At 45.7% G+C, this 15,471-nt stretch overlaps 1 pseudogene; it reads right to left on the reverse strand.

The window, feature by feature from the left end:
• Positions 1 to 263: 263 nt before the first annotated feature.
• LOC119315327 lies at positions 264 to 2,613 on the reverse strand (annotated as a pseudogene).
• Positions 2,614 to 15,471: the final 12,858 nt, after the last annotated feature.

Consider the following 15,471-nt stretch of genomic DNA (forward strand, 5'->3'; position numbering starts at 1 on the left):
CTGCGAAATTTTCGATGCGTATTTAGACCTTGAGATGTGCTCTGTTTGTTATCACAAGAAGATTTTGTGAGGGATTTTCGAGCGTGCTGTTTTGTGATAGCAGTGGTTACTTACTCGTATAGGTTATACCCAAGGATTTAGCATGACTCAAATGCGTGATAGAGTTGCAGTAAATAATTCGGTTTCCTGAAAATAATAATATAATGGAACACCAGCAAGACGAGTTTCAGATACATTTATAATGCTTCAGTACTAACAGCCTCGCATTGTTACACCTCCACACCATCCTCACCCTAGATTCTACTAGTATAGATAATGATGACTCGCACCTAGATGAGTTTCTCTGGAATGTTGCTGAACCGGAATAGTAGCCTAATCTCAACTCCGACATAAATAAACTGATATAAAAACTGGAGTAGTACTAGCCGAAATACCTTGACAAGACTATCTGATCATACAACACCCCTACACCAAAAAATGCGCCGAAGGCAATCGCGAAGGCAGCCTTGTAGCCAGTCAGTTTGGTTGACACAATGTTGGCTGGACGTTCTTTAGCCGAACCACATATGTGAATGAGCATAGCGCCACAGAGCTTGTTGTTCCCGTCGAAGCTGGAAGCCTGAAATGTGTTAAACTGACCTCCAGATGGAATAGGGCCTTCTAGGTCATTGTTAGAAATGTTGAACACTGAAAGGAAGTGCAGGTTGTTCAATGCTCCTGGGATTGCACCAGTGAGTTTGTTGTTAGCGAAGTCTAGTACCACCAGGTTTGTGAGATTGCATATTGATTGTGGTATCTGTCCTGTTAGGTCGTTGAAGCTCAAATTCACTGAATGGAGGGCTTTCAAATGACCGATATCCAGAGGTCTCTCGCCACTAAATTTGTTGTTGCTTAGATCTAGCACTTTAGGGAATGCAGTAGGTACACGGTATTGATGTGATGGACCTGTATAAATAGGTAGCTCGAAGACACTTGGGTCCAAACGGGCTTCAGTCGTTTCTGAATTCATCATATGCATATCCATCAGTGCTGTTGGAATTTCCCCGGTGAGGCTGTTGTTTCTTATGTCTAGAACTCTAGATAGAAGAGGAAGTTTAGGCTGCTGATCCAGTCAGGTATCTGTCCAGTAAGTTGATTGTCATATAAAAATAAGATTTCCAAGTTTGATATCTTTGATAACCAACGAGGTATTTTTCCCAACAATGAGCAACCATCTATCGCAAGAACCTTAAGTTTCTCAAAACCATCGAGTGTGTCATCCTATGGCATGAACTCTCCACTTAAATTTTCTCCGAGTAGCAGGGTGTTAAGGTTCCTGCAGCTCTTAAGGATCCGAAGTGCATTTGTGATGTTTCTGAAAGAATTATCAGCAAGTGACAGGAAGGTGAGGTACTTCAGATTGCCAATTCGTGGTGAAAGCTGCCCTTCTAAATGGTTGCTAGTCAACCGCAGTGCAGTCAGGTTGCTGCAAGAGTATATGCTTTCTGGAATTGTGCCAGAGAAGCTGTTGTACATAAGGTCTAATGTTTTTAGATTAGGCAGGTTGGAGAAATTGACCATGCCGAGCTGTCCACTGAAATTGTTATTCTTGAGGTCAATTGTTATGAGATTCCTGCAGTTGCTTAGAGCTGATGGCAGCTCCCCTGACAAATTGTTGTTATCCAAACGGAACTCCTCCAATTTCTTGAGCTGGCCTATGGAATCAGGAATCTTGCCACTGAAATTGTTCCCTCCAAGATCAAGCGTTACTAGATTTCTGAGGTTGGTTATGTGTGCACCATCAATAACTCCATTTAAATCATTATTAGGAAAAGACAGGTATTCCAACAAATTAGCATTGAAGAGTTCTTCTGGGAATGTTCCACTGAGGTTGTTGTACCTGGCCCTGAGCTCTCTCAGCTTGGAGCAATTACCAAGTTTCTGCGGGATGTTGCCACTGAATTTGTTTAAACACAGATTTAGCACAGCGAGGGATGGTGAACTGCTACAGAAATGAGTTGGTATCTGCCTTGTAAAGCTGTTATTACTTGCGTTGAGTGCTATTAGATTCTCCATTGCTTTCCATGTGGTGGATGGAAACTGTCCTGCAAATAGGTTGCTTGAGATGTTCAGTACCTGCAGAGGTTGAGCAGGGGTTGAAGATGGCAACTCTTTGAGTGTTCCATTGAGCTGGTTAAAGCTTACATCAAGGATGATGATGCTGCTGGACGGCACCAATTCCAGTGTGAGACCACCGGACAACGAGTTGTGAGAGAGGTCAAGGTACTGCAGCCCGGTAAGGATCCCAAGGGACTGTGAGATTTTCCCCTCGAGGCCCTTTGAAGGCAGCAAGATTTTGGTGACCGTCCTATCTTTTCTGCAGGTGATCCCTTCCCACTTGCAGCAATCCGTGTTGTTCCGCCATGAGGCGGCAAGGCCACCGTGCTGTGAGAGCTCGGCGAGGAACTGGAGAAGGGAGTTCTTCTCATGCTGTAGGCAGGAACTTCCGGGAGAGGCCAAGGAGATCAGCAGCACTAGAGCAAGGCCAAGGGAAGGTATGTGCAATATCTTGCTGTATGTTTTGCTGGGCAACTGTGTTAGACAGGCGACTCTGTCCGACTGGCCTGCCCACGATCAGCACTAGTCCTACCTCCCACGTTCTCTTATTCAGTTGGGCTTCGTTCCCATATATGTATCCCTGATTGTACTCTGCAAGGACTAAGGAAACAACCCAATCATTCTTCATGGTATCAGACTACCCTCCGATCCTTTCCTAAACTCCCAGCGCTAACCATGACCAACCCCAGCGTTGGAAATCCCTCCCAGCCCGCCGTCGGCAGCCAAACCATGCCGGCAACAACCTCCACCACCAGCACCACCCTCACCATCCCATCTCTCTCTTTTAGCGATACTATCACTGATGTTACCCCCTTCATCCCCATTGTTCTTGATCTCCATAACAGGAACTACTGTCATTGGCGTCACTTGTTTGAGATCCATCTAGGCCACTGCTCACCGCTGCACCACATCTCTGACGCATCTCCTCCTGAGTCGCACAATTCTCGCTGGCTCAAAGACGATCTTGCAATCATTCAGTGGCTCTACATGCGCATCTCCACCGAGTTGTTCAACCTCGTCGTCAAGGACGGTGCCACCGCGCGTGACATCTGGACGGAGCTCCGGCGTCTCTTCCAGGACAACCGCGACGCCCGCATCTCGGCCCTCAACGTCGATCTCCGCACCATCACACAGGGAGATCGTCTTGTTGGCGTCTTCTGTCAACAAATCAAGGCGATTGGCGATGAACTCCGTGAACTCGGGGAAACAGTTGCCGATCGCTCTCTTCTCCACGCTCTCATGGGCGGGCTCGACGAGCGGTTTGCGCAACAGGCGTCACTGATCCCGCTTCTCCGACCACTGCCGTCCCTGTCTGAGGAAAGATCGATGCTTCAACTCGAAGAGCAGACCCAGGCGCGCAAGACCGGGGCCCCACGTCTCTTCCACACCAGCGCTCGCCCTGCTCCATCACCGCCGACCTCATCCTCGATGCTGCCTGCTTCGCAGGCCCCTCCTGGCTGGCGTCCAAGTCCTAACTATAAGGGTAAGAACCCAATTTACCGTCCGCCCAAGCAGAATTCATCGGCTTCCTCGTCGTCTTCTGCGCCCCCGCCGCCGGCGCCTCCGGTCGCGCCCATGACACCGGCGCTCGCGGCGCCTCCCGCTTCTACACCATGGCGGCCTTCCATTGATCCTTGGACTGGGCTTGTTCAGGCATGGCCGATGCCCTGGACAACGCCCTCCTCCTATGGTGCTCCTCCCGCCTACAGTGGAACATGGGCGCCCGGCATGCGTCCCTCCATCGGGGCTCCCGGTCTTCTCGGCTCCAGGCCGCCGCCGCACGCGTACACAGCCTATGCACCTCTGTATCAGTCTTCGGTGGCCCCATCAGCATCATCACCGTACCTCTACGGCGGTCCTGCAGCAGGTTGGGACCTTCCTGGTCCATCGGCGCCGCCATCTGCATCACCATACCAGTCGACGCCCTCTGCTTCGACTTCAGCACCACCGACCTGGGATCAAGCTGCTCTCATCGCCGCCCTGAACTCTCTTACCACCCAGGACACATGTACAGAGTGGATTTTCGATTCCGGTGCATCTTCTCATATGTCTGCTTCTAGCTGTACATTATCTTCCATCTATCCATCCATTTTATTTCCTTCTATCACTATTGGCGATGGTTCTACAATACTTGTTTCATGTGTTGGCTCAACCTCCCTCCCCTCTTCTCGCTCACCACTTCTTCTTCGTGAGGTTCTAGTAGCCCCTGCTTTAATTAAAAACCTAATTTCCGTTCGCCGTTTTACCATAGATAACCATGTCTCTGTTGAATTTGATCCCTTTGGGTTGTCTGTGAAGTATCTCCACAGCAAGGCGGTGATAGCTCGGTTCAATAGCTCCGGCGATCTCTACACCATCAACAATGCCTCTTCTCCATCACCTCAAGCCATGCACGCCTCTGTCACCTTATGGCATCGCCATTTCGGTCACCCCACGGCCGCCACAACCACCAAGCTTCTTCAAGAGTTTCAGCTTCCGCATGATCGCGACTCCCACGACGCCTCCTGATGCGGAGCATCCTACGGGCATCATCATGTCAAGAGTCCATTTGGCAAGTGACACGTGCGACATCTACTTCTCATACCTAAAGGTGAATCTTCCCCTTTACACGTGTTCGCTTGACCCCTTTGAGGATGGTATACTACTTGACACCCCTCTTATGTGCATGCATAGGTATTGTCGGAACTTCACGGATGACGAGGAGGAGTGCAAGCGCCAAGGAACACCTACACCATCCGCGAGGGAAGCCTGGAAGAGAAGACGGAAGAAGAAGGAACTTGAAAGTGCAACTATCCCTAGGTGGTTTTGGTAATTCATAACAACATATAGCTCATTGAGCTAATGCTATTCTAAAATGACTATTTCAGGAAAGCTCAATGATTGGCATGGCATGGATGTGAAAGTGGAACCCTCAAAATGCTAAGGACAAAGGATTGGCTCAAGCTCAAAAGCTCAAGACTCTTCATTTTATATTTTAGTGATCCAAGATCACATTGAGTCTTTAGGAAAAGCCAATACTATCAAGGAGGGATGAGGTGTTGCTTAATGAGCCTCTTGCTTCATGTGCTTAGTGATATGCTCCAAAACCCTCAACTACTTTCCCATATCCACATATGACCTAAACCCTAAGCCAAACTCGGTCCTACCGATTCTTTCTATCCGGTGTCACCGAGTTTCACTTGTCATAAGCCACTGCCAAACCCTAGCAATTCGGTTCTACCGATAGGGATCTCGGTCTCACCGAGATGGGATTGCAAACTCTCTGTTTCCCTTTCATAACTTTTCGGTCTCACCGAAAGAGCGAATCGGTCCCATCGAGATTGCAGTGTAAACTCTCTGTTTCCTTTTTGCAACTTTTTGTCTCACCGAAAGAGCAAATCGATCCCACCGAGTTTACCTGACCAACTCTCTGGTTAGCTTATTACCAAATCAGTCTCACCGAGATTACGTTATGCCCAAACCCTAATCATATCGGTCCTACCGAGTTGCATGTCAGTCCCACCGAAAATCTCTAACGGTCACTAGGTTTACCTTTTCGGTCCGACCGAGTTTGTTGATTCGGTCCCACCGAGATTGGAAAACTGTGTGTAACGGTTGGATTTTGTGTGGAGGCTATATATACCCCTCCACCTCCTCTTCATTCGTGGAGAGAGCCATCAGAACACACACACAATTCCAACTCATATGTTTTGAGAGAGAACCACCTACTCATGTGTTGAGACCAAGATATTCCATTCCTACCATATGAATCTTGATCTCTAGCCTTCCCCAAGTTGCTTTCCACTTAAATCTTCTTTCCACAAAATCCAAATCCTATGAGAGAGAGAGTTGAGTGTTGGGGAGACTATCATTTGAAGCACAAGAGCAAGGAGTTCATCATCAACACACCATTTGTTACTTCTTGGAGAGTGGTGTCTCCTAGATTGGCTAGGTGTCACTTGGGAGCCTCCGACAAGATTGTGGAGTTGAACCAAGGAGTTTGTAAGGGCAAGGAGATCGCCTACTTCGTGAAGATCTACCGCTAGTGAGGCAAGTCCTTCGTGGGCGATGGCCATGGTGGGATAGACAAGGTTGCTACTTCGTGGACCCTTCGTGGGTGGAGCCCTCCGTGGACTCGCGCGACCGTTACCCTTCGTGGGTTGAAGTCTCCATCAACGTGGATGTAGGATAGCACCACCTATCCGAACCACGGAAAAAACATCTGTGTCTCCAATTGCGTTTGAATTCTCTAAACCCTTCCCTTTACATTCTTGCAAGTTGCATGTTTTACTTTCCGCTGCCAATATACTCTTTGCATGCTTGCTTGAATTGTGTGATGATTGCTTGACTTTTCCTACAATAGCTAAAATCTGCCAAGAACTAAAATTGGGAAAATGTTAAGTTTTTATTTGGTCAAGTAGTCTAATCACCCCCCCTCTAGACATACTTTCGATCCTACAAGTGGTATCAGAGCTTTGGTCTTCATTTGCTTTGATCTCCATAGCTTTTGATGGTCATAGCCTTGGTTTCACAACCTAGGAGAGTATGTCGTCTAGCGAGGGAAATTATCACCGTAGAAGTCCTTACTTTGATGGTACTAATTTTGCTAGTTGGAAGCATAAAATGAAAATGCATATTCTTGGACATAACCCCGCCGTTTGGGCTATTGTGTGTGTTGGTTTGCAAGGTGACTTCTTTGATGGGAAAGAACCAAACCGTGAAGCTACTGCGGATGAGTTGAAGATGTTGCAATACAATGCTCAAGCTTGTGATATTCTCTTCAACGGATTGTGCCCCGAAGAATTCAACAAAATCATCCGTCTTGAGAATGCAAAGGAAATTTGGAACACTTTGATTGATATGCACGAAGGTACCGACTCCGTCAAGGAATCCAAGTTGGATGTGCTTCAAAGTCAACTTGACAAGTTCAAAATGAAGGATGGTGAAGGTGTCGCTGAAATGTACTCTAGGCTTGCTCTCATCATAAATGAGATTGCCGGCTTAGGAAGTGAAGAGATGACCGATAGATTCATCATCAAGAAGATTCTAAGAGCCTTGGATGGAAAATATGATACCGTGTGCACATTGATCCAAATGATGCTCAATTACAAAGATCTCAAGCCAACGGAAGTGATTGGAAGAATTGTTGCTCATGAGATGTCACTTAAGGATAAAGAGGAACTTCACAACAAATCAAGTGGTGCCTACAAAGCCTCATGTGAAGCCCCTACATCATCAAGTGAGAAACAAAACTTCAATGAAGAATTGAGCTTAATGGTGAAGAACTTCAACAAGTTCTACAAGAGTAGAAGCAAAGATAGAAGCTTCAAGTCAAGGTCCTACAATGACAAAAGATCTTCTAGTCGAGAGCGAAACTGCTACAGTTGTGGAAGACCCGGACACTATTCCAATGAGTGTACGGCTCCCTACAAGAGAAGAGAAGATTCTCCAAAAAGAAGAAGCAAAGAATCACCACCAAGAGAGAGAAGGAGTAGAGATGATCGTTATGAACGAAGATACTCACGGAGAAGCAAGGATTCAGAAAGGAAGGAAAAATCATCAAGGAGCTACACAAAACGAAGACATCAAGCTCATGTTGGTGAATGGATATCCGGCTCCGACTCCGACAGCCACTCCGAGAGAAGTTATCACTCCGACTTCGAAGATACTCAAGATGAAGGTGTTGCCGGTCTAGCATTTGTGTCAACCAACTCATACGACATATTTGACTCACCAAATGAAGGAATTGGAAGATGCTTCATGGCCAAAGGTCCTAAGGTAACACACCCCGAGTATGTTGATTTCAATAGTGATGAAGATGACTTGTTAGGTGATGATTTGCTTGTTGACAACTCTAGTGATGAATACTATGATGAAACGTCAATTAATCATGCTAATCAAGATAAAATGAATGACAATGATAAGGAGAAGATTGAGGCTCTAACTAAAGAACTAAACACTCTTAAATTAGCTCATGAAACTATCTTCGAAGATTATCGAGAACTTTTAAGAGCTCATGAGAAATTACGCTTTGAAAAGCTCAATCTTGAGCAAGAGCATGAGTTTTTAAAAGCAATCAATGATGATCTCCGCAAGAAAAGTTCTTCTTACATTGCCAAGCGTTTACTCTTATCCACTTACATGCCTCAAGTCAAGTCTAGTAACAAGAACAAGAAAGATTCTTCCTCTAGCAGTAACAATGATCATGCTAAATCCAATATTGTTGCTTCTAGTAGTTCTCTTGATTCCACTAATGATTCTCTTAGCCAAGTTACACTTGAGCAAGAAAATAGCTTATTGAAGAGAATTATAGAGAAAGGAGTGTACAAAAGCCTTGCCGGGAGTAAGCAATTCGAGGAAATTGTGCGCAAGCAAGGAATGCATCGGAAGAATCAAGGTGTTGGTTTTGAACGAAAGTTCAATGCCAATGGAGTTGAGTGAGAAGAAGATCAATACCCCAAGACAAAGTTTGTTCCTCAACAAGAGAAGTATGATACTTCTTTCAAGGGGACACAAGCTCAAGATGATCTTCCACCAGAAGGCTACAAGCAAAAAGGCAAGGACAAGCTTCAAGAGGAAATTGATGCATTTGAAGAAGCTCCTAAGACCTTAGTCAAGTGGATTCCCAAGACTACTTCAAGTTCCACTTCATCAAGTACGACTACAACTCCAAGGATTTCCATCAAGATGGTGTGGATCCAAAAGGAGAAGAACTAGAGAGTTCTTGAGGGTGACTCCGCCAACATACTTCACTTTTATCATTTTGGCAAGAACAAGTGCAATCAACTTCCACATCTTGCACTAGTTCAAGGAGTCACAAACCCTCTTGTTGGTAAGACAAGGGACAAGGTAACCTAAAAGTTTTCATGGACATCATCTTGTGTGTGCATCACTCTATGTCTATGGATATCCTTGTTTGTTCCTTGTGGGACTAACCCATGTAGGTATTGAAAGTGCAATTCACTCAAATGGATAGCTCCAAGTGATCTACATCAACATTGAGCATCCACATCTTCAACAACTACATGAAGTCATCATCGACAAAACCCGAGGTTAGTTCATCCCTCTAAGGGGGGATATCACATCTAGGGGGAGCTTTACTCTAAGACTTGAGCTAAAGCAACTCTAAAGATGTGAACACAACAATGCTTTATGTAAAAGTGGTAACCCCACTTGAGCTTAAACGATGAGTATGACCTATGATCAAGTGTTCTCACTTGACTCCTAAGTCAATATACTCATATATAGATGACCTTGTCATCGCAAATTGCTTGATAGATGCTAGAATTGGTTGTGCATGCTTTGTCACATATTTCATTTGCCATCTTATTGTGTGAGCATGCTGGTTGCATATTTTACTCCTAAGTCAAAAGATGGTCATGGTTTCCTGACTATGGACATTGGATGTCATTGATAACGAGATCACATCATTAGGAGAATGATGTGATGGACAAGACCCAATCCTAAGCATAGCTCAAAGATCGTGTAGTTCGTCTGCTGTAGCTTTTCCGAATGTCAAGTATCATTTCCTTAGACCATGAGATTGTGCAACTCCCGGATACCGTAGGAGTGCCTTGGGTGTGCCAAACGTCACAACGTAACCGGGTGACTATAAAGGTACACTATAGGTATCTCCGAAAGTGTCTGTTGGGTTGGCACGAATCGAGACTGGGATTTGTCACTCCGTATGACGGAGAGGTATCTCTGGGCCCACTCGGTAATGCATCATCATAATGAGCTCAATGTGACCAAGTGGTTGATCACAGGATCATGCATTACGGTACGAGTAAAGTGACTTGCCGGTAACGAGATTGAACGAGGTATTGGGATACCGACGATCGAGTCTCAGGCAAGTAACGTACCGATTGACAAAGGGAATTGTATACGGATTGATTGAATCCTCGACATCGTGGTTCATCCGATGAAATCATCATGGAGCATGTGGGAGCCAACATGGGTATCCAGATCCCGCTGTTGGTTATTGACCGGAGAGGCATCTCGGTCATGTCTGCATGTCTCCCGAACCCGTAGGGTCTACACACTTAAGGTTCGGTGACGCTAGGGTTGTAGAGATATTAGTATGCAGTAACCCGAAAGTTGTTCGGAGTCCCAGATGAGATCGCGGACATCACGAGGAGTTCTGAAATGGCCCGGAGGTAAAGATTTATATATAGGAAGTCCAGTTTCGGCCATCGGAAAGGTTTCAGGGGTCGCCGGTATTGTACCGGGACCACCGGAAGGGTCCCGGGGGTCCACCGGGTGGGGCCACCTATTTCGGAGGGCCCCATGGGCTGAATTGGGAGGGAAACCAGCCCCTAGTGGGCTGGTGCGCCCCCCCTTGGGCCTCCCCTGCGCCCAGGGTTGGGAAACCCTAGGGGTGGGGGCGCCCCCCACTTGACTTGGGGGGAGGGGGGAAGCCACCCCTTGGCCGTCGCCCCCTTGGAGATCCATCTCCTAGGGCCGGTGCCTCCCAAGGCCCTATATAAAGAGGGGGGAGGGAGGGCAGCCGGACCCCTTGCTCTTGGCGCCTCCCTCTCCCTCTGTAACACCTCTCCTCCCCGCTTGCGCTTGGCGAAGCCCTGCCAGGATCCTGCTGCATCCATCACCACGCTGTCGTGTTGCTGGATCTTCATCAACCTCTCCTTTCCCCTTCATGGATTAAGGAGGAGACGTCTTCCCAACCGTACGTGTGTTGAACGCGGAGGTGTCGTCCGTTCGGTACTAGGTCATTGGTGATTTGGATCACGTCGAGTACGACTCCATCACCCCCGTTCTCTTGAACGCTTCCGCGCGTGATCTACAAGGGTATGTAGATGCACTACTCTCTCCCTCGTTGCTAGAGGACTCCATAGATTGATCTTGGTGATGCGTAGAAAATTTTAAAATTTTGCTACGTTCTCCAACAGTGGCATCATGAGCTAGGTCTATGCGTAGTTTCTATGCACGAGTAGAACACAAAGTAGTTGTGGGCGTCGATATTGTCAATTATCTTGCCGTTACTAGTCTTATCTTGATTCGGCGGCATTGTGGGATGAAGCGGCCTGGACCGACCTTACACGTACGCTTACGTGAGACTGGTTCCATCGACTGACATGCACTAGTTGCATAAGGTGGATGGCGGGTGTCTGTCTCTCCCCTTTTAGTCGGATCGGATTCGATGAACAGGGTCCTTATGAAGGGTAAATAGAAATTGGCAATTCACGTTGTGGTTTTGGCGTAGGTAAGAAACGTTCTTGCTAGAATCCTATAGCAGCCACGTAAAAACTTGCAACAACAATTAGAGGACGTCTAACTTGTTTTTACAGCAAGTGTTTTGTGATGTGATATGGCCAAAGGATGTGATGAATGATATATGTGATGTATGAGATGATCATGTTCTTGTAATAGGAATCACGACTTGCATGTCGATGAGTATGACAACCGGCAGGAGCCATAGAAGTTGTCTTAATTTATTTGTGACCTGCGTGTCAACATATAACGTCATGTAATTACTTTACTTTATTGCTAAACCGTTAGCCATAGTAGTAGAAGTAATAGATGGCGAGACAACTTCAAAAAGACACGATGATGGAGATCATGATGATGGAGATCATGGTGTCATGCCGGTGACAACGATGATCATGGAGCCCCGAAGATGGAGATCAAAAGGAGCAAATGATATTGGCCATATCATGTTACTATTTGATTGCATGTGATGTTTTCATGTTTTACATCTTATTTGCTTAGAATGACGGTAGCTTAAATAAGATGATCCCTCGTAATAATTTCAAGAAAGTGTTCTCCCTAACTGTGCACCGTTGCGAAGGTTCGTTGTTTCGAAGCACCACGTGATGATCGGGTGTGATAGATTTTAATGTTCGAATACAACGGGTGTAAGCCAGATTTACACACGCAATACACTTAGGTTGACTTGACAAGCCTAGCATGTACAAACATGGCCTCGGAACACGGAAGACCGAAAGGTCGAGCATGAGTCGTATAGAAGATACGATCAACATGAAGATGTTCACCGATGTTGGCTAGTCCGTCTCACGTGATGATCGGACACGGCCTAGTTAACTCGGATCATATTTCACTTAGATGACTGGAGGGATGTCTATCTGAGTGGGAGTTCATTGAGTAATTTGATTAGATGAACTTAATTATCATGAACTTAGTCTGAAATCTTTACAATATGTCTTGTAGATCAAATGGCCCACGTTGTCCTCAACTTCAACGCGTTCCTAGAGAAAACCAAGCTGAAAGATGATGGCAGCAAGTATACAGACTGGGTCCAGAACCTGAGGATCATTCTCATAGCTGCCAAGAAAGATTATGTTCTAGAAGCACCGCTAGGTGACGCACCTATCCCAGAGAACCAAGACGTTACAACTTAGAACCGGGGCTCCAAAAGCATTTTGAGAGACACGGAGCATACGAGATGTTCGAAGAGCTGAAAATGGTTTTTCAAGCTCATGCCCGGGTCGAGAGATATGAAGTCTCTGACAAGTTCTTCAGTTGTAAGATGGAGGAAAATAGTTCTGTCAGTGAGCACATACTCAAAATGTCTGGGTTACATAACCGCTTGACTCAGCTGGGAGTTAATCTCCCGGATGACGCGGTCATTGACAGAATCCTTCAGTCGCTTCCACCAAGCTACAAGAGCTTTGTGATGAACTTCAATATGCAGGGGATGGAAAAGACCATTCCTGAGGTGTATTCAATGCTGAAATCAGCAGAGGTGGAAATCAAAAAGGAACATCAAGTGTGGATGGTGAATAAAACCACTAAGTTCAAGAAAGGCAAGGGTAAAAAGAACTTCAAGAAGGACGGCAAGGGAGTTGCCGCGCCCGGTAAGCAAGCTACCAGGAAGAAGCCAAAGAATGGACCCAAGCCCGAGACTGAGTGTTTTTATTGCAAGGGAAGTGGTCACTGGAAGCGGAACTGCCCCAAATACTTAGCGGACAAGAAGGCCGGCAACACTAAAGGTATATGTGATATACTTGTAATTGATGTGTACCTTACCAGTACTCGTAGTAGCTCATGGGTATTTGATACTGGTGCGGTTGCTCACATTTGTAAATCAAAGCAGGAGCTGCGGAATAAGCGGAGATTGGCGAAGGACGAGGTGACGATGCGCGTCAGGAATGGTTCCAAGGTCGATGTGATCGCTGTCGGCACGCTACCTCTACATTTACCTATGGGATTAGTTTTAAACCTCAATAATTGTTATTTAGTGCCAGCTTTGAGCATGAACATTGTATCAGGATCTCGTTTAATTCGAGATGGCTACTCATTTAAATCCAAGAATAATGGTTGTTCTATTTATATGAGAGATATGTTTTATGGTCATGCTCTGATGGTGAATAGTTTATTCTTAATGAATCTCGAGCGTAATGTTACACATATTCATAGTGTGAATACCAAAAGATGTAAGGTTGATAATGATAGTCCCACATACTTGTGGCACTGCCGCCTTGGTCACATAGGTGTCAAACGCATGAAGAAGCTTCATGCAGATGGACTTTTGGAGTCTCTTGATTACGAATCATTTGACACGTGCGAACCATGCCTCATGGGTAAAATGACCAAGACTCCGTTCTCAGGAATAATGGAGCGAGCAACCAACTTATTGGAAATCATACATACTGATGTGTGCGGTCCAATGAGTGTTGAGGCTCGCGGTGGCTATCGTTATGTTCTCACCCTCACTGATGACTTGAGTAGATATGGGTATGTCTACTTAATGAAACACAAGTCTGAGACCTTTGAAAAGTTCAAGGAATTTCAGAGTGAGGTTGAGAATCAACGTGACAAGAAAATCAAGTTCTTGCGATCAGATCGTGGGGGAGAATACTTGAGTCATGAATTTGGCACACACTCAAGAAAATGTGGAATATCACGCCGCCTGGAACACCTCAGCGTAATGATGTGTCCGAACATCGTAATCGCACTCTATTGGATATGGTGCGATCTATGATGTCTCTTACCGATCTACCGCTGTCATTTTGGGGCTATGCTTTAGAGACTGCCGCATTCACTTTAAATAGGGCTCCGTCGAAATCCATTGAGACGACACCGTATGAATTATGGTTTGGGAAGAAACCTAAGCTGTCATTTCTAAAAGTTTGGGGATGCGATGCTTATGTCAAGAAACTTCAACCTGAAATGCTCGAACCCAAATCGGAAAAATGTGTCTTCATAGGATACCCTAAAGAAACTATTGGGTATACCTTCTACCTCAGATCTGAAGGCAAGATCTTTGTTGCCAAGAATGGGTCCTTTCTAGAGAAAGAGTTTCTCTCGAAAGAAATAAGTGGGAGGAAAGTAGGACTTGATGAAGTATTACCTCTTGAACCGGTAAGTGGCGCAGCTCAAGAAAATGTTCCTGAGGTGCCTGCACCAACTAGAGAGGAAGTTAATGATGATGATCATGAAACTTCAGACCAAGTTGCTACTGAACTTCATAGGTCCACAAGGACACGTTCCGCACCAGAGTGGTACGGCAACCCTGTCTTGGAAATCATGTTGTTAGACAACGGTGAACCTTCGTACTATGAAGAAGCGATGGCGGGTCTGGATTCCGACAAATGGCTGGAAGCAATGAAATCCGAGATAGGATCCATGTATGAAAACGAAGTATGGACTTTGACTGACTTGCCCGTTGATCGGCGAGCCATAGAAAATAAATGGATCTTTAAGAAGAAGACAGACGCGGATGGTAACGTAACCATCTATAAAGCTCAGCTTGTCGCTAAGGGTTATCGACAAGTTCAAGGGGTTGACTACGATGAGACTTTCTCACTCGTAGCGAAGCTGAAGTCCGTCCGAATCATGTTAGCAATTGCCGCATTCTATGACTATGAGATATGGCAAATGGACGTCAAAACTGCATTCCTTAATGGTTTTCTTAAGGAAGAATTGTGTATGATGCAGCCAGAAGATTTTGTCGATCCTAAGAATGCTGACAAGGTGTGCAAGCTCCAACGCTCGATTTATAGGCTGGTGCAAGCATCTCGGAGTTGGAACATTCGTTTTGATGAGATGATCAAAGCGTTTGGGTTTACGCAGACTTATGGAGAAGCCTGCATTTACAAGAAAGTGAGTGGGAGCTCTGTAGCATTTCTCATATTGTATGTGGATGACATACTGTTGATGGGAAATGATATAGAATTCTTGGAAAGCATAAAGGCCTACTTGAACAAGTGTTTTTCAATGAAGGACCTTGGAGAAGCTGCTTATATATTAGGCATCAAGATCTATATAGATAGATCGAGACGCCTCATTGGTCTTTCACAGAGTACGTACCTTGACAAGATATTGAAGAAGTTCAAAATGGATCAGTCAAAGAAGGGGTTCTTGCCTATATTGCAAGGTACGAGATTGAGCACGGCTCAATGCCCGACCACGGCAGAA

This window comes from Triticum dicoccoides, chromosome 6A (assembly GCF_002162155.2).
Source record: "Triticum dicoccoides isolate Atlit2015 ecotype Zavitan chromosome 6A, WEW_v2.0, whole genome shotgun sequence".
In the NCBI taxonomy this organism is placed as follows: Eukaryota; Viridiplantae; Streptophyta; class Magnoliopsida; order Poales; family Poaceae; genus Triticum; species Triticum dicoccoides.